Source organism: Podarcis bocagei (genome assembly GCF_964188305.1).
Source record: "Podarcis bocagei genome assembly, chromosome: 2".
Lineage (NCBI taxonomy): Eukaryota > Metazoa > Chordata > Lepidosauria > Squamata > Lacertidae > Podarcis > Podarcis bocagei.
The window spans coordinates 22050989-22078389 of record NC_138126.1 but is presented as its reverse complement, the minus strand read 5'-3'; the positions used below and the strand labels follow the sequence as shown (position 1 = coordinate 22078389).

Sequence of the window (27401 nt, the reverse complement as noted above, 5' to 3'; positions counted from 1 at the left end):
TACATTTGGACACCAATTTGAAGCCAGATGACAGACTGGAAGCAAAATATAGACCACAAGTTCACTTGCAAACTTTATTGAAAGTAACCATTGAAGCATCTGAGAAATCAATATTACAAGGTATTATTCCCACATTATTTCTGCATGCAAAAGTAGCAATCATTTTTAACTATTATTATCGAACTCTATCGTGATTGGCCACCTAGAACTCCCACCAGTCCACACTACTTAAAAGCTTTGCTATGTTCCAGTTACATTGCAAAGTTCAGGAAAGAGAAAAGAGAACATTTGAACTCTCCAACCAAGGAGGGGTTGGGAAGAACAGAGGGGTTCCATGAGCTCCAGGAAGAGATGAATTGAGAATCTGATGGACAGGATGCAGGAGAGTCCAAATAGAAGTGTTTCCAGACTCCCCCCAACCATCTTGACTGACTGTGTGGAATGAGATGTTCTAAGAACGTGGTTAAGAGCTGATAAATCATCAGGGTCCTGTCAGAATTAGGGCAGATGCCTGTTATGCCAAATGTACGATCCCTCTCTAGGAATGGGGCTCATGATCATTCAGAGTTTGCAGAGAATCATGAGACTCAGACAGAGAACAGACCAAGATAGAAAACTGTCCTATGACTTGAGGCAGATGGTTTTTCTCACGAGCAGGCAGAGACTATCCAAGTTCGCCCTCTTGTTTAATGAAACTCATCACTATCCCAACCACAAGCGAATGTTTTGGATAAAATTTTCTGTGATTTGCCCAGTTCTAGCAAGGGAGGGGAACTCTGGTCTCTGGGCATAAGGAAGCATTCTGGTCTTCCCCATTTGGCACAAGAGGCTATTTCAGAAGACCCCCACCCCAGCCCACATCCACCCTACGCCTGACTTCATATGAGGTCAGGTGTGGGGAAGGTAAGAGTAGACAGTGTAAACCACTGCTTGGTAGGTGTCTATGAACTCATCAAGGAACATCCCATCCCACCCTCTTGCTGCAGTTAATTGCACAATTTTGTGGGGAGAAGTTACAGTGAAGGAATGCATAAATGAGTTGACACAAATGGGTGGTCCTCTTCTCTGGAACAGGAAAGAGGAGCAATTTAGGAACAGAATAGTAAAATCAGTCAAAACATAAGTCAGTTTCACAGCACGACATTCTCAGTTTCGTTGCATCTGATGGTTTCATTCCACATGTCCCTATCATATTATCTGGGCCACATTCTTTGATGGTTTTCACCAATTCACCTTTATCAACTGGAGAGAGATAGAGAAGTATCTTTGTTGAGATTAACCAGTCAATGAAGATAATTTTATTGTATTAGTCCAAAATCCATACCAAAAGAGAGGACAAAGGTTACTCCTCTTCCAACTATACTTTACATTTTGAACTCAATCTTGAAAAGTATACTTAAAACAGACATTTGAATTCATTTTGCTAAAGCTACTTAAGTGTCAACATTAAAATAAAAGTAGGTTAAAGCATATGCAAAATATATGTCTAAATAAAACAAACCCTTAAATCTCAGAAATTCCACCTTTGTTGTCAAGGATAAATCCCAAATATTTTCCCTTCAGACGGAAAAATAGGCCACTTTCCAAGTGACATGCCAGTTCCTTGATGCAGAAATCTTACTTTTCCTGTCACTCTCCAACATTTCATCTTCTTAAGCAAGGTCCCTCTATGTAATGTGGCTTAATATCAGAATATAGCTGGCATTCAAGACTTTAACGAGGTAACTCTTCCATTACTGCTGGAAGACTGTTGCATAGTCTGCCTTGCAGTGATATGTCCATGAATCTCCCCAGCTTCACAACTGAATCCATGTGTTCAAAATGGAGTTGGGGGGAAAGCTCTCTAATGCTCCATTTTCATTGGAAATGCTTGGTCTTTTTCGTATTGCTGCTGAGACTTTGCACTTGCCAACCAATGCACTGTCATGTGACAATACGCTATGCATCATGCACCTTACACCACTGGCAAAGTGGCGCGGCTCCCCCCTAGGAAGCAGCCCGGAAGCGCAGGGTAATGGCGCACTGCCCGCCCACCGCTCCCACGCCTTCCCCAAGCACCAGAAAGAAGGTGGAAGGCCGCCAGCAAAGTGGTGTGGCTCCCCCCAGGAAGCAGCCTGAGTATTGTATTTTTTCTCTCCCCCCCTTCAATTCTAAAAGTGTGGTTTATTTGTGGGTGCGACTTATATTCATGCCAATGCGGTACTCCCTAGAGAAACTTTGGGCTCTTCCATTTATTGAGCATTCATCCTGACTAACTCAAGGTTAGATGATCAATGTGGAGGCCACGTATGTTTTACGACATCATCAATCTCCAATAAAAGGGGCAGCAAGACATTACAATATAGAAGTTGTTCCATTTTCTTGAAGTTTATTGCTCTACTATTTAGGAAATATGCCCGTTTGTTGTTTAGTCATTTAGTCGTGTCCGACTCTTCTTGACCCCATGGACCAGAGCACGCCAGGCACTCCTGTCTTCCACTCCCTCCCGCAGTTTGGTCAGACTCGTGTTTGTAGCTTCGAGAACACTGTCCAACAATCTCGTCCTCAGTCGTCCCCTTCTCCTTGTGCCCTCCATCTTTCCCAACATCAGGGTCTTTTCCAGGGAGTCTTCTCTTCTCATGAGGTGGCCAAAGTACTGGAGCCTCAGCTTCACGATCTGTCCTTCCAGGGAGCACTCAGGGCTGATTTCCTTAAGTATGGAAGCGTTTGATTTTCTTGCAATCCATGGGACTCTCAAGAGTCTCCTCCAGCACCATAATTCAAAAGCATCAATTCTTCGGCGATCAGCCTCCTTTATAGTCCAGCTCTCACTTCCATACATCACTACCAGGAAAACCATGGCTTTCACTATATGGACCTTTGTTGGCAAGGTGATGTCTCTGCTTTTTAAGATGCTGTCTAGGTTTGCCATCGCCTTTCTCCACAGGAACAGGCGTCTTTTAATTTCGTGACTGCTGTTACCATCTGCAGTGATCATGGAGCCCAAGAAAGTAAAATCTCTCACTGCCTCCATTTCTTCCCCTTCTATTTGCCAGGAGGTGATGGGACCAGTGGCCATGATCTTCGTTTTTTTGATGTTGAGCTTCAGACCATATTTTGCGCTCTCCTCTTTCACCCTCATTAAAAGGTTCTTTAATTCCTCCTCACTTTCTGCCATCAAGGTTGTGTCATCTGCATATCTGAGGTTGTTGATATTTCTTCCGGCGTTCTTAATTCTGGCTTGGGATTCATCCAGCCCAGCCTTTCGCATGATGAATTCTGCATATAAGTTAAATAAGCAGGGAGACAATATACAGCCTTGTCGTACTCCTTTCCCAATTTTGAACCAATTAGTTGTTCCATATCCAGTTCTAACTGTAGCTTCTTGTCCCACATGGAGATTTCTCAGGAGACAGATGAGGTGATCAGGCACTCCCATTTCGTTAAGAACTTGCCATAGTTTGCTGTGGTCGACACAGTCAAAGGCTTTTGCATAGTCAATGAAGCAGAAGTAGATGTCTTTCTGGAGCTCTCTAGCTTTCTCCATAATCCAGCGCATGTTTGCAATTTGGTCTCTGGTTCCTCTGCCCCTTCAAAATCCAGCTTGCACTTCTGGGAGTTCTCGGTCCACATACTGCTTAAGCCTGCTTTGTAGAATTTTAAGCATAACCTTGCTAGCGTGTGAAATGAGTGCAATTGTGCGGTAGTTGGAGCATTCTTTGGCACTGCCCTTCTTTGGGATTGGGATGTAGACTGGTCTTCTCCAATCCTCTGGCCACTGCTGAGTTTTCCAAATTTGCTAGCATATTGAGTGTAGCACCTTAACAGCATCATCGTTTAAAATTTTAAATAGTTCAGCTGGAATATTATCACTTCCACTGGCCTTGTTATTAGCAGTGCTTTCTAAGGCCCATTTGACTTCACTCTCCAGGATGTCTGGCTCATAGAATCATAGAATCATAGAGTTGGAAGAGACCACAAGGGCCATCGAGTCCAACCCCCTGCCAAGCAGGAAACACCATCAGAGCACTCCTGACATATGGTTGTCAAGCCTCTGCTTAAAGACCTCCAAAGCAGGAGACTCCACCACACTCCTTGGCAGCAAATTCCACTGTCGAACAGCTCTTACTCAAGGTCAGCAAACCACACTACCCGGGGTGTACGAGCCATCCATATCTTTCTGGTATAGTTCCTCTGTGTATTCTTGCCACTTCTTCTTGATGTCTTCTGCTTCTGTTAGGTCCTTTCCGCTTTTGCCTTTTATTATGGTAATCTTTGTACAAAATGTTCCTTTCATATCTCCAATTTTCTTGAAGAGATCTCAGGTTTTTCCCATTCTATTGTTTTCCTCTGTTTCTTTGCATTGCTCGTTTAAGAAGGCCTTCTTGTCTCTCCTTGCTATTTTTTGGAAATCTGCATTCAATTTCCTGTATCTTTCACTATCTCCCTCACATTTTGCTTGCCTTCTCTCCCCTGCTATTTGTAAAGGCCTCGTTGGACAGCCACTTTGCTTTCTTGCATTTCCTTTTCGTTGGGATGGTTTTCATTGCTGTCTCCTGTATAATGTTACCAGCCTCCATCCATAGTTCTTCAGGCACTCTGTCCACCAAATCTAAATCCTTAAACCTGTTCCTCACATCCACTGTGTATTCATAAGGGATTTGACTTAGATTGTATCTTACCGGCCCAGTGGTTTTTCCTACTTTCTTCAGTTTAAGCTTGAATTTTGCTATAAGAAGCTGATGATCTGAGCCACAGTCAGCTCCAGGTCTTGTTTTTGCTGACTGTATAGGGCTTCTCCATCTTTGGCTGCAGAGAATATAATCAATCTGATTTCGATGCTGCCCATCTGGTGATGTCCATGTGTAGAGTCGTCTCTTGTGTTGTTGGAAAAGCGTGTTTGTGATGACCAGCTTGTTCTCTTGGCAGAACTCTATTAGCCTTTGCCCTGCTTCATTTTGAATTCCAAGGCCAAACTTGCCAGTTGTTCCTTTTACAGTGGTGCCTCGCAAGACGAAAAGAATCCGTTCTGTGATTCTCTTCGTCTAGCGGTTTTTTCGTCTTGCGAAGCAAGCCCATTGACGGATTAGCGGATTAGCGCTATTAGCGCTATTAGTGGCTTTTAGCGGCTTATCTGCTGATCGGATCAGCTGATAAGCTGATTAGCGGCTTAGAAAAAGGGGGGGAAGGAAAGAAACCCCGCAGGAACTCGCAAAGCATTGTCGTCTTGCGAAGCAAGCCCATAGGAAATTCGTTTTGCGAAGCACCTCCAAAATGGAAAACCCTTTCGTCTAGTGGGTTTTCCGTCTTGCGAGGCATTCGTCTTGCGGGGCACCACTGTATCTCTTGACTCCCTACTTTAGCATTCCAATCCCCTATAATGAGAAGAACATCCTTCTTTGGTGTCATTTCTATAAGGTTTTGTAAGTCTTCATAGAATTGGTCAATTTCAGTTTCTTCAGCACCAGTGGTTGGTGCATAAACTTGGATTCCTATTAATTATGCCCATTTTCTCTATATAGAGGGCATGTCATTTTGTGGCTTCCTTTGCTGCTGCTCCCTTTTATTCCAAGAGGCAATGAGCTTGGCAAGGACCCCATCATTTCACAAAGTGTTTGACCCATCTGATCATTCAGTTGTTGCTGTCTCCAGGAAGCTGTGCTGCTGATACTATACCACATAATATTTACAAAAAAGGAAAGCTTAAAAAAAAGGAACAAGTAAGGGAATGCATGGGCATCTGCTGTGGCCAAAAGGGGAACAAAGAAGTACCCAGTGAATGAAGATAATTTTATTGTATTAGTCCAATAATACAACATGAATGATAAGGGTGGAGATGCTCCTTCAGGTATACTGGACCAAGGCCTTTAAAGGGCTTTAAAGGTCAGCACCAACACTTTGAATTGTGCTTGGAAACGTACTGGGAGCCAATGTAGGTCTTTCAGGACTAGTGTTATGCGGTTTCGGTGGCCACTCCCAGTCACTAGTCTGGCTGCCTCATTCTGGATTAGTTGTAGTTTCCGGGTCACCTTTAAAGGTAGCCCCACATAGAGCGCATTGCTAGTCCAAGCGGGAGATAAGCAGAGCATGCACCACTCTGGTGAGGCAGTCCATGGGCAGGTAGGGTCTCAGCCTGCGTACCAGATGGAGCTGGTAGACAGACACAGAATTGACCTGTGCCTCCATGGACAGCTGTGACTCCAAAATGACTCCCATGCTGCGCACCTGGTCCTTCAGGCGCACACTTACCCCATTCAGAACCAGGAGTCCTCCACACCCTTCCACCTCCTGTCCCTCCAAAACAGTACTTCTGTCTTGTCAGGATTCAGCCTCAATCTGTTAGCTGCCATCTATCCTCCAACTGCCTCCAGACACTCACAGAAGGACACAAGTATGGTACAAAAACTTTGTTTTCTACACTGAGGCCCACCATAAAAAAGAAGGAACGCCGACAGGAGAGTCTCCTTACCTGAAAAGGTTTCTACCATCAGACAGAATGATGCCTCACATGTCACATCATTCGGTAGGCATGGCTCGCCAGGATCTTTTATGATGCATCTTCTGCATATCACAGCATCTGTTGTAAGAGACAGTATTTCATTGGTGGAAGCACCAATTGATATTCAATGCTCTAACCCACCAAAATCCTATCAGCACACATAGCTGTCAGCAGAGACCCCAGAACAGAAATGGTATAATCTTTTTTCCCTTGGACAGTCGGACAAAATTTGCATTTCTGTGTATATATTAAGAGTTGGAAATTGTACGCAAATTTATAGCACACTCCTGTGGCCTGAGACTAGCAACACCTTCCGCCTAGACAGCTGGACCTTCTTTCTCGAAGATGGTACACTCTGAATCGAAGCAATCGTCAGTCGGGTTTTCTGTGGATTGACGTTTGTTTGGATTCAGCCGAAAGTAGCGAGTTTTCCTGAAGAAAGTGGTGGGGGGAAATGGAAAACACCTTGGTCCTTGCCTCAAAAGCACATTGTGAGCAGCAGTGTGCATGAGCCCTAAATCTCTCCAACTATACACATGCAACAAGAGGTGGGTGATTTGATTCACTTCCACAAACATAGGGAACTGCCTTGTCTATTTTGCCCTATTATCAGGATACACCACAATCTTCTCACTGAAACGTTCAACTGGAGATGGTAGGTAAGGGATTAACTTTTCTTCACGGAAGGCAAGAGCTCTAACACTGAAATATCACAACCCCACTAAAGGAGGCATATATTCCACGCTTGCCCCAAAGTACATCCCCTCTGGGTTGCTCATAGATTCAACCTATGTAGAAGAGTGGCTTATTCTTGCTTCACCTGTTCAGGGACAGGAAGTGGGGACCATACTTACCTCCAGTCCTGAGGCAAAGCAGAACAGAGAATGTAAGTAGCCAGACCTGAAGCAGACGTGGCCTTCGATTACCAAGAAACAAGCTCTGCTCCATTGCAATGCCTTTTGTATGGAGAGACAGCTTTCAAAGCCTAGCAGCTGAGAAACCACAGGTTTTCAGGGCAGGCAGGAACACGCTGCTCACTTTGAGGAGCCGGGTTCAAGATATCCATTATATATGGCTGGGAGGAATCCTCTTGGCTTTTCACCTCATCCTGGTGGCATTGAAAGGTCCAAAGAGCCTCTGGCAATATGCTTGGGTCACTCGGATGGGCAGCAGAGAGTGAAGGCGATGGTTGTCTTGCGCCCTTTCAGGCATAAAGTGCTGATTGTTAGCCCAAATCCAGATGGGCTGAGGAATCAGCTGTATGCTGTACAGAATGTCGTGGACCACAGTGGATGCCTGATGCTATCTTACGAGGGTTTTCTGTTCTGCTCCAGGTTTCAATTGTAATAATACGATGTGCTGAGCAGGCAACTCTCAACCAGCCTGCAGATGAAACACAATGGATGACTTCTGGCCAGCCCATATTCCCAAATCGTTGTGTTAGCAGCTTTCTTTTGTATCTCACTGTGGCTCATAGTGCAGTGCAATGAATGATGTGCACAGCCATGTGTTTCTGTTCTCCATGAGTGATAAATAAGTGGTCCTTTGATATTGCACGTATCTTCAACTTTATTCAAAGATGTGGGACATGGAGAGACAGCAGATTTGCAAGACAGACTCTCATTCCTGGCAATCCCATGAACAGATATTCTGGCCACCTGCATATTTCTTGGAGCCAAATCGCATCCAATATGAGCTGATGCTTTTAATTGGGGAGAAGTGGAAGGTTGGCTCAGGAAATCAGCCCTGAGTGCTCCCTGGAAGGACAGATCGTGAAGCTGAGGCTCCAATACTTTGGTCACCTCATGAGAAGAGAAGACTACAGTGGTGCCTCGCAAGACGAAATTAATTCGTTCCGCAAGTTTTGCCGTCTAGCGAATTTTTCGTCTTGCGAAGCACGGTTTTAACGGTTTAACAAAGTCACGAGACGTTTTCGTCTTGCGAAGCAAGCCCATAGGGAAATTCGTCTTGCGAGGCAAATCAAAAACAAAAAAACCTTTCGTCTAGCTAGTTTTTTTGTCTTGCGAGGCATTCGTCTTGCGAGGTACCACTGTACCTGGAAAAGACCCTGATGTTGGGAAAGATGGAGGGCACAAGGAGAAGGGGACAACAGAGGACGAGATGGTTGGACAGTGTTGCCGAAGCTACCAGCATGAGTTTGACCAAACTGTGGGAGGCAGTAGAAGAAAGGAGTGTCTGGCATGCTCTGGTCCATGGGGTCACGAAGAGTTGGACACAACTAAACAACAACACAGGAAGGTTGGCTGGTTAGTCAGCTGACTGAGCCCCCCCTTTTTTTAATCTGAGTGCCAAGACCTGGACAAACAGACTAATATGCTATGGTTATGTTAATGTTTCCAGATGCTGACTGGGCTCATGTGATTTGATTTGATCATCCAAATGTCATAGACCAAATGGAGCAAACAGCACGCGGACCTAGTGGTGGGAGGAAAAAATCCTTAAATAAGAGACATGGGGGAATGATTAATGGACTTCAATGTCTGTACACTAATGCGCAAAGCATGGGAAATAAACAAGATGAGCTTGAGCTCTTGGTACAGCAAACTAAATATGACATAATAGGCATCACTGAAACCTGGTGGGATAAGTCCCACGACTGGAATGTAATAATGGGGGGATACAATCTATTTCAGAGAAACAGACCAGACAAGAAAGGAGGAGGAGTGGCGTTATATGTCAGGGATGTGTATACCTGTGAAGAGATCCAAGATTTAGAACCTCAAAGCCAAAGTGAGAGCATTTGGGTCAAAATTAAGGGAGAGAAGAATAACAGAGACCTCATTGTGGGAGTTTACTATAGATCCCCAAGCCAAACGGAGGACATAGATGATGCCTTCCTGGAACAGATGGTCAAGCATGCAAAAGGAAGGGAGATAGTAGTAATGGGGGACTTCAATTACCCGGATATTTGTTGGATGTCAAACTCAGCCAAGAGCATAAGGTCAAACAGATTCCTTACTGGCCTTGCAGACAACTTCATTGTCCAGAAAGTGGGAGAAGCAACAAGAGGAACAGCCATTTTAGATCTGGTCCTAACCAATGTTGATGAGCTGGTTAGTGGGGTAGATGTGGATGGATCATTAGGCGCGAGTGATCATGCTCTTCTGAAGTTTACTATACAGCGGAAAGGAGCAGCCAAGCATACTAGGACTCAATTTCTTGACTTTAAGAAAGCCGACTTCATAAAACTTAGGGAAGTGCTGGGTGAGATCCCATGGACAGCAATACTAAAAGGAAAGGGAGTTCATGATGGCTGGGAGTTTGTTAAGAGGGAGATAGTAAAAGCACAACGTCAGGCAATACCAATGAGACGGAAACATGGAAGGTGCCTAAAGAAGCCAGGGTGGCTATCTAAAGAACTTTTAACTGAATTAAGATTAAAAAAGGATGTGTACAAAAAATGGAAAAGGGGGGAAACCACCAAAGAGGAATTCAAACAAATAGCCAGCACATGTAGACACAAAGTCAGAAAAGCTAAAGCACAGAATGAACTCAGGCTTGCTAGAGAGGTTAAAAGCAACAAAAATGGCTTTTATGGGTATGTCCGTAGCAAAAGGAAGAACAAAGAAACAGTGGGGTCACTCAGAGGAGAAGATGGTGAAATGCAAACAGGGGACACAGAAAGGGCTGAACTCCTCAATGCCTTCTTTGCCTCAGTCTTCTCCGATAAAGAAAACAATGCCCGACCTGAAGAATTTGGAGCAAATGATTCAGCAAAGGAAACACAGCCCAGAATAACTAAGGAGATAGTACAAGAATATTTGGCTAGTTTAGATGTATTAAAGTCTCCAGGGCCAGATGAACTGCATCCAAGAGTATTAAAAGAACTGGCAGATGTGATCTCAGAACCACTGGCAGTCATCTTTGAGAATTCCTGGAGAACAGGCGAAGTCCCGGCAGACTGGAGGAGGGCAAATGTTGTCCCTATTTTCAAAAAGGGGAAAAGAGAGGACCCAAATAATTACCGCCCAGTCAGTCTGACATCAATACCAGGGAAGATTCTGGAGCAGATCATTAAGCAAACAGTCTGTGTGCACCTAGAAAGGAATGCTGTGATCACCAATAGTCAGCATGGATTTCTGAAAAATAAGTCATGTCAGACTAACCTGATCTCGTTTTTTGACAGAATTACAAGCCTGGTAGATGAAGGGAACGCAGTGGATGTAGCCTACCTTGATTTCAGCAAGGCATTTGACAAGGTGCCCCATGATATTCTTGTAAAGAAGCTGGTAAAATGCGGTCTTGACTCTGCTACCACTCAGTGGATTTGTAACTGGCTGACTGACCGAACCCAAAGGGTGCTCATCAATGGTTCCTCTTCATCCTGGAGAAGAGTGACTAGTGGGGTGCCACAGGGTTCTGTCTTGGGCCCGGTCTTATTCAACATCTTTATCAACGACTTGGATGATGGACTCAAGGGCATCCTGATCAAATTTGCAGATGACACCAAACTGGGAGGGGTGGCTAACACCCCAGAGGACAGGATCACACTTCAAAACGACCTTGACAGATTAGAGAACTGGGCAAAAACAAACAAAATGAATTTTAACAGGGAGAAATGTAAAGTATTGCACTTGGGCAAAAAAAATGAGAGGCACAAATACAAGATGGGTGACACCTGGCTTGAGAGCAGTACATGTGAAAAGGATCTAGGAGTCTTGGTTGACCACAAACTTGACATGAGCCAACAGTGACGCGGCAGCTAAAAAAGCCAATGCAATTCTGGGCTGCATCAATAGGAGTATAGCATCTAGATCAAGGGAAGTAATAGTGCCACTGTATTCTGCTCTGGTCAGACCACACCTGGAGTACTGTGTCCAGTTCTGGGCACCACAATTCAAGAAGGACACTGACAAACTGGAACGTGTCCAGAGGAGGGCAACCAAAATGGTCAAAGGTTTGGAAACGATGCCTTATGAGGAACGGCTAAGGGAGCTGGGCATGTTTAGCCTGGAGAAGAGGAGGTTAAGGGGTGATATGATAGCCATGTTCAAATATATAAAAGGATGTCACATAGAGGAGGGAGAAAGGTTGTTTTCTGCTGCTGCAGAGAAGCGGACACGGAGCAATGGATCCAAACTACAAGAAAGAAGATTCCACCTAAACATTAGGAAGAACTTCCTGACAGTAAGAGCTGTTCGACAGTGGAATTTGCTGCCAAGGAGTGTGGTGGAGTCTCCTACTTTGGAGGTCTTTAAGCAGAGGCTTGACAACCATATGTCAGGAGTGCTCTGATGGTGTTTCCTGCTTGGCAGGGGGTTGGACTCGATGGCCCTTGTGGTCTCTTCCAACTCTATGATTCTATGATTCTATGATTCTATGATTCTATGATTTGTGTATGGGATTCTATTTGAACACTGCCATATACGATGCAAGAGTGTTATGCAAAATGGAGGATCTGCTTTGTTTGTTCTGCCCTGTCGTATTCTTGCCTGTGTCTTCTGGAAGTTGGAGGGGCCCAGAGAGGGAAAGGAAATGCAGCTGAGCACAGAAGCCTGTTGCAAAGCATGGGATATGACTCATATAATTAAGATTTCCTCAATTTTGAGGAAAGGAAAGTATGAGGTACAGTGATTTCTTTTGTGATCAAGATACAGTAATTACACAGGAGCCAAAACAGAATACAGACTGCAACTTCGTTTTTAAATTTTATTGAAAGAAATCATTGATGCGTAAGGTACAACAAATAATACAAACTATTATTTTCGCATTATTACTGCATGCAAAACTAGCAGTGATTTTAACTATTATTATTGAACTCTATCGTGGTTGGCCACCTAGAACTCCTCCCAGTCCAAACTACTTAAAACTTTGCTATGTTCCAGTCATATGGCAATGTTCAGGAAAGAGAACAGAGAACATTCAAGCTCTCCAATCGAGGAGATGTTGGGAAGAACAGGGTTCCCTGAGCTCCAGGAAGAGAGGAATTGTCACCATCCCTAGCACAGGTTATTGTATTTGATAACATCTTCTGTGATTTGCCAAGTTCAAGCAGGGATGGGGAGTGATAAAGAGACCCACAAATCCTATAGACAGTGCAAATCACTGCTTGGTACATGTCCATCAACTCTCCAAGAAATGACACATTCCACCCCAATACCTAAGTCAATAGTGCACTTTTGCAAGAGGAACTTACTTTTCAAATACAGATAGGTAGCCGTGTTGGTCTGTCATAGTCAAAATAAAAAAATTCTTGGTATGAGCATGATACACTGAAGAAGTGTGCATGCACACGAAAGCTCATACCAAGAACTAACTTAGTTGGTCTTTAAGGTGCTACTGGAAGGATTTTTTTTTATTTTTACTTTTCAAAATATCAGACAATGAAGGAGTGCATAAATGAGTGAGCACAAATGAGTGGTCCTCCTCTTGGGAGCAGGAAGGAGAAATGAAGTTGTGAACTGAATGAGTGTTTGATTAACAAGTATGGATAGCCAAATTGGGGGTTTCCTGTGTTCATGGAGGCTTCCCAATGCACTCAGGGTGCTGGAAAATCATCAGTCTAAGATATATGGCAGCCCTCCGCAAATACAGAAGACTCCCCAGGTCACACAGTCAGCCACCATTTTGTGGAGGACGATGAGGCTGTTTGGTGTGGAACATCCCCTGAATGTGATTATTGGCCATGTCATCAGAATGTCTGCATGGGGCTTTTGTCTGTCATTTGAATTGCAATGGCAGGAGGAAGACCTGTTGTCCATTGAAAGGAAATGATATGAAACATTCTAATATTATGTCTATCAAAGGGGAAAGATTGGTTACCCACCCTTTTACATGGATAGGCGAAAACAACTTTAGAATAGAATAGTAAGATCAGTCAAAACATAAGTCGCTATTACAGCATGATACTTTCTTTTTATCTCCCGATGTCACCTCTGTCCCACAGAGTTTTTTCGAACTGTCTTCACCACATTCTTTGACGTAATTAGTCAATTTGCCATTTTGTCCTGGAGAGAGAGAGATAAGTACTTAGGTTGATACTAACTAGTGAATGAAGAGAATTTTACTGAATTAGTCCATAGTCTATATCAAGAGAGAGAAAAGCTTTCCCCACATTTTAAACTTCATTTAAAAATATGCACTTAAATAGAATTTTGAATTTATTTTGCTAAAACTACTAAAATGTCAACATTAAAATAAAATGAACATTTATGAAAGATACATGTCCATTTTTTTTATTTTTAGTTTTAAACTTATATCTCAGTTTATTCTAGTCCCAGCATAGAAAAAGGAAGATGGTTGACAGAAAAGACTTACCTGAAAATATTTCTATCTTCAGGCAGAATGGTCCCATACATGTCTTCTCCTTCGGTTCGCATGGCTTGCCAGGCCCCTTTGAAGAGCACAGTCTGCATTTCACAGCGTCTGTTGTAACAGACAGCATTTCGTTTGTGAAGGGACCAATCATTATTCAATGTCCAACTAAACTTGTGTATAGATTAAGAGATGGAAATTGTTTGTGGCAAGCTCCTGTGCCCTGAGACTAGCAACACCTTCCAACTAGACAACTAGACCCTCTTTTCCAAAGATGGCACGATCTGTCCTGCAACTTGCAGTGTTCATGTTTTCATCAGGAGGCAGGAGAAAAGCAGCTTCCTTTCACAGGTAAAAGGGAAATTGAACTCTCCCCTGAAATGGGCTCCAAGGTACAGGATTTTACCTTAAGAACTGGATCTGCTGAATTGAAACAATTGTCAGTAGGATTTTCTGCGGTTTGATGTGCTTGGATTCAGCCACAAACCCTTTCCTGGGGAAAGTGGTGAGGCAAATGGGAAACTGCCTGGCTCTTTCCTCAAAAGCACAGGATGAGCAGAAGTGTGCATGAGCCCTGAATCCACCCAGCTATACACATACAAGAGATGGGTAATTTGATTCACTTCTACAAACACAGGGAGCTGCCTTGTCTATTTTGCCCCATTATCAGGATGCTCCACTCTCTTCTCACTGAAATGTTCACCTGGAGATGATAGGTAGGGGATTGACTAGGGGCTTTCTCAATGGAAGGCGTGTGCTCCAACACTGAACTATCACGTCCCCACTTTAGGAGGCATGTATTCCACTCTTGCCCCAAAGTACATCCCCACCAGTTTCTCCTAGATTTTACCTATAGTTTTACCTATGTAAAGCAGTGTCTTATTCTTGTTTTACCTATTTTGAGATGGGGAATGGGGGCAATACTTACCACCAGTCCTGAGCAAAAGCAGAACACAGAATGTAAACAGCCAGACCTGAAGCAGACGTGGCCTTTGATTACCAAGAAACAAGCTCTGCTCCATTGGAATGCCTTTTGTATGGAGAGACAGCTTTGGAAGGCTAGCAGCTGAGAAATCGCAGGCTTTCAAGGCAGACAAGAACACACTGCGCAGTTTGAGGTGCCTAGTTCAAGACATCCATTATATAAGGCCGAAAGGAACCTTCTTGACTTCTTGCCTCATCCTGGTGGCCTTTAAAGGTCCCAGGAGCCTCTGGCAATATCCTGGGTTGACAGTGAAGAATAGCAAGGATGAAGGCAGTGGTTGCCTTGGGCCATTTCAGGCACAAAGTGCTAGTTGTTAGGACAAATCCAAATGGGCTTGAGGGATCAGCTGAATGCTGCACAGAACGTCCCAGATCTCATCTTTTGTGGAAGAATTGCTTGTTCCTTTCATTGGGTTCCCTGTTGAGCTCTGGGTTTCAATTGTAACACGAAGATGTTTTGAGGAACCAATAGTCAAATAGCCTGCATGCTGGCTTGATCATCCACATTGCTAAAAAGTTCTGTTGAAAGGAGGTCACTTTTTTATTCTGTTGCTACGCACAGTAGTATGAAAGGTGTGCACAAGTATGTTTTTCTGTCCACCTTCCGTGATTGATACATGGTGAAGGAATGATCACCGGGTGGGAGGCAGACTTCCACCTGCCGGGTGTGGAGCACACTTCCACCCACAGACAAAGCCACAGCTGTCTGAACATCATGTCCTCTATCTAACCTTTGCTCTCTTAGTGGTCTGCTGTGCCCTGTCTGTGACCTTTGTCTCCTTCGTCATACATGGTTCAAGGGGAAAATGACGCGGTGGAAACAGGTGCCAAAGTAACTTTGTACCACCCCTCGATCTCAGAATTGGAAGACGTGTAAAGGTCACAGTCCAAAATGTATCTGACTGGTTTTGCATATTGTGCTGATAAGAAGATCTTCGGCAGAGCTAGCTGGCAGCTTGCTTATGCACAGCTCACCTGCATTCCCAACTCCTGCCTCGTGTCCTTCACTTCCCATGGTCCTTTAATACTGCATCCATCTTAGACCATGTTCAAAGACATAGGACCCGTAAATCAAAGCAGGTGAGCCCATGTCATTAGTTTGCCTCCTCGTGGATTTTTGTGGCTTCACAGCATTGCTTATAGATGCCAGTTTAACAAGTTATCAGTTGGTTTGTGTGGTAATTTACCACCATCAGCTGAAGGGCAAGTTTTGCTACCACTGTTCCCAGGTGCATTGATTGCCTTTCCTCTGATTGGAATGAATGGCAACTCTTCACTTGCAGGGGAGTAGATCAAGTGTTGCAGTTGAGAGAACTATGGGCAGAAGGTGAAATCTGTACTCTGACTTTTGACTGCTATAGCCAGGATGCCCCTTGTTAGAAAACCCAATCTTGTCTGGGTAGGAAAACCTGGTAATAACTAGTGGCAATAGGTCAGCTTCTGAAAAACAACAAGTTGCTTGGCTTGAGGAACCAGGTTCAACATAGCCATTATATAAAGCCAATAGGAAGCTTATTAGCATCTCAGGGCACCTGATCCTGATGGGGTTGGTGGGTAGCAGAAGCCTCTGGCAACATGCTGGGGTGTCTGAGGAACAACAAAGATGAGGCGAGTGGCTGCCTTTCAGTATTGGGGGTAAAATGAGCTGATTGTTAGGATAAATCCCGATGGACTGACGGAATAGCCAAATGTTGTACAGAATGTCCCGGATCTCTGTAGCCACCTGATAATATCTAACGTGGAAGGAACACCTGCTTCTTTCAATTAACAAGACTTCATTGTGGCTTTGTTGTAGTGTGCATGTACATTGGCTAAGCAGAAACAGCCCCGGTCTGTAACTGGATGGGCAGCTACATGGGAGTGCAAAGTGCTGCATAAAAATTCTCCCTTTTAAGGGGCACAGGTGGCGCTGTGGTGTAAACCACTGAGCCTCTTGGACTTGCTGATCAGAAGGCCAGCATTTCAAATCCATGTGACAGGGTGAGCTCCTGTTGCTCTGTCCCAGCTTCTGCCAACCTAGCAGTTTGAAAGCATGCCAGTGCAAGTAGATAAATAGGTACCACTCCGGCAGGAAGATAAACAACGTTTCCGTTTGCTGCTCTGGTTTTGGTGTTCTGTTGCACCAGAAGCGGCTTAGTCGTGCTGGGCACATGACCCAGAAAAACTATGGATCCTTTACCTTTACCTTTACCTTTACTATTATTTAAGGCTAGGAGGAACCTTCTTGGCTTCTTCTCTCATGCTGGTAAGCTTGAACGGTGAAAAGGTAAAAGGTAAAGGACCCCTGGATGGTTAAGTGCAGTCAAAGGCAGCTATAGGGTGCAGCGCTCATCTCAGCTTTCAGGCCGAGGGAGCTGGCATTTGTCCCCAGACAGCTTTCCGGGTCATGTGGCCTGCATGACTAAACTGCTTCTGGTGCAACAGGACACTGTGGAGCACATGGAAGCGCTGTTTACCTGCCCACTACAGCGGAAACTATTTATCTACTTGCACTAGCGTGCTTTCGAATTGCTAGGTTGGCAGGAGCTGTGACAGAGCAACAGGAGCTCACCCTATTGGCAAACCCAAGAGGCTCCATGGTTTAGACCACAGCACCACCATATGAAGCCTCTGTGAATATGCTTGGGTGGCCCTGAAGAGGAACAAGGACGCGGGTAGTAATTCCTTAAGATGTTAGGTGCATAATGTACTGATTTTTCAGAAAAATTGAAATGGGCTATACAGAATGTCCCAGGCTTCTATGAGCTCCTGATGCCAGAGTAGATTTTCCCTCAGCCATTCAGGGCCTAGGGGCATATTTCCCCAGAACTAAAGGGTGCATGTGAATCCCCCTTGTGCCACAATAGTACCTTTTTGCTGTTCCCAGTGGTCCCATAAACCTAAGGAATAATAAAATACTTGCTTCAAAAAAATTGTTAATCACTTTATCTTGCCCAGGGAAATCCAAATATTGGTAAGTGTTTTTTGTGTTTAGTCAATCAGCCAGCTACAAATTCACCTAACCATAGTATCACCTAGTCCACATCTTACCAACTTCTCCTCAAAACTATCACTGAGGACTTTGTTTGTTTTCCATACTCTGTGCATTGGTATAGAGACAACTAAGACCACTAGTAATTCCCTCCAGCTGCTTCCTTCTTTTGCTTGCTTGCCCTTTAGTAGGTTTCTCAGTTTCCTGTGCATCCATGAAGCACCAGCACCCAACACCAGTTGTACTTTCTCATTAAAATTCCCTCAGTCTTGAGGAAAAGATAAAGATAAGGTACAGCGATTTCTTTTGTGTTCGAGTTACAATAATTACACAGGAACCAAAATAGAATACAGACTGCAACTTGATTTTTAAACTTTATTGAAAGGAAGCATGATGGTTTGCATGATGGTTGCTGCTGTCAAGAGCAGGTTTTTGTCTGTGTTTGCATACATTTGGACACCATTTTAAAACCAGATAAGAGACTGGAAGCAATACGGAATACAGACCACAAGTTCACTTACAAACTTTATTGAAAGAAAGCATTGAAGCATCCAATAAAACAATATCACAAGGTATTATTCTTACGTTATTCTGTATGCAAAACTAGCAGTAATTTTAACTGTTATTATTGAACTCTATCGTGATTGGCCACCTAGAACTCCCACCAGTCCAAACTACTTAAAAGCTTTGCTACGTTCCACTTGCATTGCAATGTTCAGGAAGGACAACAGAGAACAAACTCTCTCTGCCAAAGAAGCCTTGGAGCAGCAGGGTTCCATGAGCACTAGGAAGAGATTGGTCCTAGAACAATAGGATTCGGAATGCAGCAGTCTGATTGGTCCTAGAACAATGCAGCAGTATGATTGGTCGGCAGGAGCCACCCAATCCAGCTCCAGATAGAAGTGAATCCACAACCTGATTGGCCTACAGGAGAATTCCAGAATTAGACAATCACGTGCAGCCCATTGTGTAAATAATGTATATGAAGCAGATACTTTGAGGGGACTTCCATTCCCTCTTCACCAATATGAGCTGAATAAAGAGCATGAAATCCACTCTCAACTCTGTGTATATTTCAATGTGTGTACACCTGGCTTGAGAGCAGTACATGTGAAAAGTATCTAGGAGTCTTGGTTGACCACAAACTTGACATGAGCCAACAGTGTGACGCGGAAGCTAAAAAAGCCAATGCAATCCTGGGCTGCATCAATAGGAGTATAGCATCTAGATCAAGGGAAGTAATAGTGCCACTGTATTCTGCTCTGGTCAGACCTCACCTGGAGTACTGTGTCCAGTTCTGGGCACCACAGTTCAAGAAGGACACTGACAAACTGGAACGTGTCCAGAGGAGGGCAACCAAAATGGTCAAAGGCCTGGAAACAGTGCCTTATGAGGAACGGCTAAGGGAGCTGGGCATGTTTAGCCTGGAGAAGAGAAGGTTAAGGGGTGATATGATAGCCATGTTCAAATATATAAAAGGATGTCATATAGAGAAGGGACAAAGGTTGTTTTCTGCTGCTCCAGAGAAGCGGACACGGAGCAATGGATCCAAACTACAAGAAAGAAGATTCCACCTAAACATTAGGAAGAACTTCCTGACAGTAAGAGCTGTTTGACAGTGGAATTTGCTGCCAAGGAGTGTGGTGGAGTCTCCTTCTTTGGAGGTCTTTAAGCAGAGGCTTGACAACCATATGTCAGGAGTGCTCTGATGGTGTTTCCTGCTTGGCAGGGGGTTGGAGTCGATGGCCCTTGTGGTCTCTTCCAACTCTATGATTCTATGATTCTTAGTATTAACTAATGAGACCTATAATGGAAGGAGTGTGTTTGCAAGGATTTGGGGTATGCAGGCCTCCATCAGAGAAAGTTTGGATGACATACTATGCAGGCGCTGAGTGGATTTCTGTGCAACCATTTTGACCTTGCCCCAGACACTCCCACAGCTTGTAAATTGGACGAATTAAATTGAACCATTTTCCCTCAAAAAGACTGCACCAGAATCCTCAATAAAATGCCAGTTTACAATGAACCATAGAAACGAGTATTGTGTAGCGGGGGGGAGGGGGGAGAATGAAAAAAAAGAAATTTAGAGGGTTCCGTCTGCCACAACAGTAAGTTTTGGAATATCCCAATCAGTCAGTCACCAGAAGGATACAACAGGAAACCAGTCCTCTCTCCAAATGCAAAAACTGAATTCACTGGAGGATGATCTGTTAGAGCCAGCAATTTATTTTCAAGGCTGGATCTAGACGCATCAAAAAAGCGTTTCAGGAAAACATGTTGTAAACTTCATAAAGGGAAATCACGTTGGCAAAACGATGGGATTCCACAGCACCATCTGGTGGCACAATGTTATAAAGTATATGAAGCATTTTTTCTTTACTAATGTAGCTGAACCCCAAGTTTCCACTGGATTCCCAAACTACGCTCTTTCTGTTCCCCTCAACGTCCAATAATGTATTTCAAGGTAGAAAGAGTCCTGAATACTTTCCTGGTTAATCCGTTCTCTACAATCTTTGCAAAGGGTTTGCTGTGCTGAGACGGTCGCACCCATTTGTCCCTTGGCAGAAAAAGAAACAGGCAATAAATAGCAGTAGTAGCTTAACTTAAGGTAAGGAAGATGTTGCTCATGTTTGAAGAATCAGGTTCAGTGCAGCCATTGTATACGGCCGGGGGGCATCTCAGCTCACCAGATCCTGGTGGGTTTGGAAAATGCATGAGGCTTTCGGCAATATGCTGGGGTATCTCTGCAGTGCAAGGGTGATGAGGGCAGTGGTTCTCTTTGGCTATTTGGTGTACTGGTATACTGATTGTTAGCCAAAATCCTAATGGGCAGAGGGACCAATGTTGAACACAGTGTCCTAGACCTCCATGCCCAGTGGTACCTCGGGTTACATACGCTTCAGGTTACATACGCTTCAGGTTACAGACTCCACCAACCCAGAAATAGTGCTTCAGGTTAAGAACTTTGCTTCAGGATGAGAACAGAAATCGTGCTCTGGCGGCGTGGCAGCAGCAGGAGGCCCCTTAGCTAAAGTGGTGCTTCAGGTTAAGAACAGTTTCAGGTTAAATACGGACCTCCGGAATGAATTAAGTACTTCACCTGAGGTACCACTGTACTATCTTATGTGAAAAGAATGCCTGTTCCTTCCAATTCACAAGACACTTATTATATGAGGCTGGGAGGAACCTTCTTGATTTTTGCCTGTGTTTGCATACATTTGGACACCAATTTGAAGCCAGATGTCAGACTGGAAGCAAAATATAGACCACAAGTTCACTTGCAAACTTTATTGAAAGTAACCATTGAAGCATCTGAGAAAACAATATTACAAGGTATTACTCTCACATTATTTCTGCATGCAAAAGTAGCAATCATTTTAACTATTATTATCAAACTCTATCGTGATTGGCCACCTAGAACTCCCACCAGTCCACACTACTTAAAAGCTTTGCTATGTTCCAGTTACATTGCAATGTTCAGGAAAGAGAAAAGAGAACATTTGAACTCTCCAACCAAGGAGGGGTTGGGAAGAACAGAGGGGTTCCATGAGCTCCAGGAAGAGATGAATTGAGAATCTGATGGACAGGACGCAGGAGAGTCCAAATAGAAGTGGTTCCAGACTCCCCCCAACCATCTTGACTGACTGTGTGGAATGAGATGTTCTAAGAACATGGTTAAGAGTTGATAAAGAATCAGGGTCCTGTCAGAATTAGGGCAGATGCCTGTTATGCCAAATGTACGATCCCTCTCTAGGAATGGGACTCATGATCATTCAGAGTTTGCAGAGAATCATGAGACTCAGACAGAGAACAGACCAAGATAGAAAACTGTCCTATGACCTGAGGCAGATGGTTTTGCTGACGAGCAGGCAGAGACCATCCAAGTTCGCCCTCTTGTTTAATGAATCTCATCACTATCCCAACCACAAGCGAATGTTTTGGATAAAAAATTCTGTGATTTGCCCAGTTCTAGCAAGGGAGGGGAACTCTGGGCATAAGGAAGCATTCTGGTCTTCCCCATTTGGCACAAGAGGCTATTTCAGAAGACCCCCACCCCAGCCCACATCCACCCTATGCCTGACTTCATATGAGGTCAGGTGTGAGGAAGGTAAGAGTAGACAGTGTAAAGCGCTGCTTGGTAGGTGTCTATGAACTCATCAAGGAACATCCCATCCCACCCTCTTGCTGCAGTCAGTTGCACACTTTTGTGGGGAGAAGTTACAGTGAAGGAACGCATAAATGAGTGGGCACAAATGGGTGGTCCTTTTCTCTGGAACAGGAAGGAGGAGCAATTTAGGAACAGAATAGTAAAATCAGTCAAAACATAAGTCAGTTTGACAGCACGACGTTTTCATTTTCGTTGCACCTGATACTTCCATTCCACATGCCCTTTTCATATGATCAGGGCCACATTCTTTGAAGGCTTTCACCAATTCACCAGTTTTAACTGGAGAGAGATAGAGAAGTATCTTTGTTGAGAATAACCAGTCAATGAAGATGATTTTATTGTATTAGTCCAAAATCCATACCAAAAGAGAGGACAAAGGTTACTCCTCTTCCAACTATACTTTACGTTTTGAACTCAATCTTGAAAAGTATACTTAAAACAGACATTTGAATTCATTTTGCTAAAGCTACTTAAGTGTCAACATTAAAATAAAAGTAGGTTAAAGCATATGCAAAATATATGTCTAAATAAAACAAACCCTTAAATCTCAGAAATTCCACCATTGTTGTCAAGGATAAATCCCAAATATTTTCCCTTCAGACTGAAAAATAGGCCACTTTCCAAGTGACATGCCAGTTCCTTGATGCAGAAATCTTACTTTTCCTGTCCCTCTCCAACATTTCATCTTCTTAAGCAAGGTCCCTCTACGTAATGTGGCTTAATATAAGAATATAGCTGGCATTCAAGACTTTAATGAGGTAACTCTTCCATTACTGCTGGAAGACTGTTGCACAGTCTGCCTTGCAGTGATATGTCCACGAATCTCCCCAGCTTCACAACTGAATCCATGTGTTCAAAATGGAGTTGGGGGGAAAGCTCTCTAATGTTCCATTTTCATTGGAAATGCTAGGTCTTTTTCGTATTGCTGCTGAGACTTTGCACTTGCCAACCAATGCACTGTCATGTGACAATACGCTACGCATCATGCACCATGTTGATGAGGAAAGGGACAGCTCTGTCAATTGCTCATTGACTGCTTTGGTAAAAGATATTACTCCTTACATTACCAAGTGAATTCAGAGCCTGACCAGAAAATTCAAACTGTTGTACTAAATTTATTACCGCATTGGCCCGAATATAAGCCTCATTCTCCCCCAAATTCCAACAGTGAAGTATGGTACAAGGACTTTGTTTTCTACACTGAGGCCCAAAATTAAAAAGGAGGAACGTCGACAGGAGAGTCTCCTTACCTGAAAAGGTTTCTGACATCATGCAGAATGATGCCTCACATGTCATATCATTTGGTAGGCATGGCTCGCCAGGACCATTTATGATGCATCTTCTGCATATCACAGCATCTGTTGTAAGAGACAGTATTTCATTGGTGGAAGGACCAATTGATATTCAATGCTCTAACCCACCAAGATCCTATCAGCACACATAGCTGTCAGAAGAGACCCCAGAACAGAAATGGTATAATCTTTTTTCCCTTGGACAGTCAGACAAAATTTGCATTTCTGTGTATATATTAAGAGATGGAAATTGTACGCAAATTTATAGCACACTCCTGTGGCCTGAGACTAGCAACACCTTCCACCTAGACAGCTGGACCTTCTTTCTCAAAGATGGTACACTCTGAATCGAAGAAATCATCGGGGGGCCACTAGGGGCGCATTGGAAGATGGCCGAAAATACCATCTCTCCGACCCACACGGGGTAATTAAGAGGCTGTTATGGGAGGAGGGAGCCTCCCTTGTTGCCCCAAGGAAATGGGGAACACTGCCCTTGCCTGCTGTGCCCATAAATCACCCCTAATTCGAAAGAAGGGGGTGCGGGCCCCAGGCAGAATGTCCCCATGTGGACCTCGGCTCTCCTGGACGCTGTCTCTGATTGCGCACTAGCTGCAGCAATTTGGAATAATTAATTACAAAATAAGCAAATGCACATATTGAACAAGGGGAGTGAAGTCTGCTAATTTAAGTGACCTCTGCGAAAGAAGACAACGGGTCGGAGAAACAGGAATATTTTATGATGAAGATACACCAAAGGCTGGGTATGTTGACAATGGGACTGAATGGGGGACGACCTTTTTTACTTTCCTTCTATGTGATTTACAAGAACCCCTCCTCATTAGAATCGTCGGTTGAATTAACCCAAGCAGGATGATTAAGGTCTGTGTGGAGATAAACTTTAACCAAAAGTATGCTTTATGGAGATCGAGAAGCAATAAGAGCTTTTGGAATGGCGCAGCAATTAATTCGGAGTCGCCATCTTGCCAAAGGATTTATAGCAGGGAGGAAGAATGGACTTGTTTTCAGACTGCATTCCTGGTGAATCTCCTCAGAGGTTTCAGAAAGGAGGCAGATTGGTGAAGATTAATGACGCTAAGAGTGTTTTGATATATGGAAGTGATGTTACATGGAAAACGTCTGGATATGGCTACTGGATAAAAAAATAATAATATCCACGCAGGATTACAAACTGTTCCAACCAGCTTGTGGAGTCTATCAGAGGTCACAAAGAGAAAGGAAAAATATATGAAAATAACAACAAGAGATATGGAAAAACAATAAGGAAGGACTGGATAGTACTGTGAACATCATAAGGTTAGATTTGTGGACATTAAAACAGCAGTAAGGAGCAAGAAGTTGATTGGATCCCCTTCGGGACTTGAAATATGGGTACCCCCAACAAAAATTTAAAATTCGGCTGTGTAATCTGGAATTTATGTAATTTGGTTTGATTTGATGTGATTGGTCGGTTAATAAAAAAATATTCTTAAAAAAAAGAAGAATCAAAGCAATCATCAGTCGGGTTTTCTGTGGATTGACATTTGTTTGGATTCAGCCGAAAGTAGTGAGTTTTCCTGAAGAAAGTGGTGGGGGGAAATGGAAAACCCCTTGGCCCTTGCCTCAAAAGCACAGGGTGAGCAGCAGTGTGCATGAGCCCTAAATCTCTCCAACTATACACATGCAACAAGAGCTGGGTGATTTGATTCACTTCTACAAACACAGGGAACTGCCTTGTCTATTTTGCCCCATTATCAGGATACGCCACGATCTTCTCACTGAAACGTTCAACTGGAGATGGTAGGTAAGGGATTAACTTGGGGCTTTCTTCACGGAAGGCAAGAGCTCTAACACTGAAATATCACAACCCCACTAAAGGAGGCATATATTCCACTCTTGCCCCAAAGTACATCCCCCTGGGTTGCTCATAGATTCAACCTATGTAGAAGAGTGGCTTATTCTTGCTTCACCTGTTCAGGGACAGGAAGTGGGGACCATACTTACCTCCAGTCCTGAAGCAAAGCAGAACACAGAATGTAAGTAGCCAGACCTGAAGCAGACGTGGCCTTTGATTACCAAGAAACAAGCTCTGCTCCATTGGAATGCCTTTTGTATGGAGTGACAGCTTTCAAAGGCTAGCAGCTGAGAAATCGCAGGCTTTCAGGGCAGACAAGAACACACTGCACAGTTTGAGGAGCCGAGTTCAAGACATCCATTATATAAGTCTGGGAGGAACCCTCTTGGCTTCCTGCTTCATCCTGGTGGCATTGAAAGGTTCAAGGAGCCTCTGGCAATATCCTGAGTTGACAGTGAAGAATAGCAAGGATGAAGGCAGTGGTTGCCTTGGGCCATTTTAGGCACAAAGTGCTGGTTGTTAGGACAAATCCAAATGGGCTGAGGGATCAGCTGAATGCTGCACAGAACGTCCCAGATCTTATCTTTTGTGGAAGAATTGCTTGCTCCTTTCACTGGGTTTCCTGTTCAGCTCTGGGTTTCAATTGTGACACGAAGACATTCTGAGCAGCCAATTCTCATATAGCCTGCATTCTGGCTTGATCATCCATATTGCTAGAAAGTTCTGTTAGAAGGAGCTCACTTTTTTTATTCTGTTGCTGCTCACAGCAGTATGAAAGGTGTGCACAAGTCTGTTTCTCTGTCCACCTTCCGTGAATGATACAAGGTGAAGGAATGATCACCGGGTGGGAAGCACACTTCCACCTGCCGGGTGTGGAGCACACTTCCACCCGCAGACAAAGCCACAGCTGTCTGAACATCATGCCCTCTATCTAACCTTTGCTCTCTTAGTGGTCTGCTGTGCCCTGTCTGTGACCTTTGTCTCCTTTGTCATACATGGTTCAAGGGGAAATGGTGCAGTGGAAACAGGTGCCAAAATAACTTTGTACCACCTCTCGATCTCAGGACTGGAAGACGTGTAAAGGTCACAGTCCAAAATCTATCTAACTGGTTTTGCATATTGTGCTAATAAAAAGAGCTTCGGCAGAGCTAGCTGGCAGCTTGCTTATGCACAGCTCACCTGCATTACCAACTCCTGCCTCGTGTCCTTCACTTCCCATGGTCCTTTAATATTGCATCCATCTTAGACCATGTTCAAAGACATAGGACCCGGAAATCAAAGCAGGTGAGCCCATGTAATTAGTTTGCCTCCTCATGGATTTCTGTGGCTCCACAGCATTGGTTATAGATGCTAGTTTAACAAGTTATCAGTTGATTTGTGTGGTAATTTACCACCATCAGCTGAAGGGCAAGTTTTGCTACCACTGTTCCCAAATGCATTGATTGCCTTTCCTCTGATTGGAATGAATGGCAACTCTTCACTTGCAGGGGAATAGGTCAAGTGTTGCAGTTGAGAGAACTATGGGCAGAAGCTGAAACCTGTTCTCTGACTTTTGACTGCTATAGCCAGGATGCCCCTTGTTAGAAAACCCAATCTTGCTCTGAATAGGAAAACCTGGTAATAACTAGTGGCAACAGGTCAGCTTCTGAAAAACAACAAGTTGCTTGGCTTGAGGAACCAGGTTCAACATAGCCATTATATAAAGCCAATAGGAAGCTTATTAGCATCTCAGGGCACCTGATCCTGATGGGGTTGGTGGGTACCAGAAGCCTCTGGCAACATGCTGGGGTGTCTGAGGAACAACAAAGATGAGGCGAGTGGCTGCCTTTCAGTATTGGGGGTAAAATGAGCTGATTGTTAGGATAAATCCCGATGGACTGACGGAATAGCCAAATGTTGTACAGAATGTCCCGGATCTCTGTAGCCACCTGATAATATCTAACGTGGAAGGAACACCTGTTTCTGGCAACATCCTTGGGTCACTCGGATGGGCAGCGGAGAGTAAAGGCGATGGTTGTCTTGTGCCCTTTCAGGCATAAAGTGCTGGTTGTTAGGACAAAACCAAATGGGCCAAAAAATCAGCTGCATGCTGTACAGAATGTCACAGACCTCAATGGATGCCTGATGCTATCTTATGAGGGTTTTCTGTCCGGCTCCAGGTTTCAATTGTAATAGTACAATGTGCCGAGCAGGCAACTCTCAACCAGCCTGCAGAATAATAATAATAATAATAATAATAATAATAATAATAATAATAATAATAATAATAATGCTTTATTATTATTTATACCTCACCCATCTGGCTGCCACTCTGGGCGGCTTCCAACAAAATATTAAAATACAGTAATGCATCAAACTTTAAAAGCTTCCCTAAACAGGGC

At 43.9% G+C, this 27401-nt stretch overlaps 4 long non-coding RNA genes across 4 annotated transcripts in view; 1 reads left to right on the top strand and 3 right to left on the bottom strand.

The window, feature by feature from the left end:
* The window catches only part of LOC308581388, a 308379-nt gene that overhangs the window by 261 nt on the left and 280717 nt on the right, over window positions 1-27401 (top strand). The window lies entirely within an intron of this gene.
* On the bottom strand, window positions 187-7504 carry LOC308581399. The gene is made up of 3 exons (XR_014005053.1): window positions 7333-7504; window positions 6449-6556; window positions 187-1242 (listed from the first exon to the last, which is right to left on the bottom strand). It is a non-coding gene; the product is annotated as an uncharacterized lncRNA (long non-coding RNA).
* LOC308581335 lies at window positions 13129-15039 on the bottom strand. Its single transcript, XR_014004983.1, has 3 exons — window positions 14682-15039; window positions 13757-13864; window positions 13129-13446 (listed from the first exon to the last, which is right to left on the bottom strand). It is a non-coding gene; the product is annotated as an uncharacterized lncRNA (long non-coding RNA).
* On the bottom strand, window positions 20982-25366 carry LOC308579929. The gene is made up of 3 exons (XR_014004643.1): window positions 25170-25366; window positions 23127-23234; window positions 20982-22155 (listed from the first exon to the last, which is right to left on the bottom strand). It is a non-coding gene; the product is annotated as an uncharacterized lncRNA (long non-coding RNA).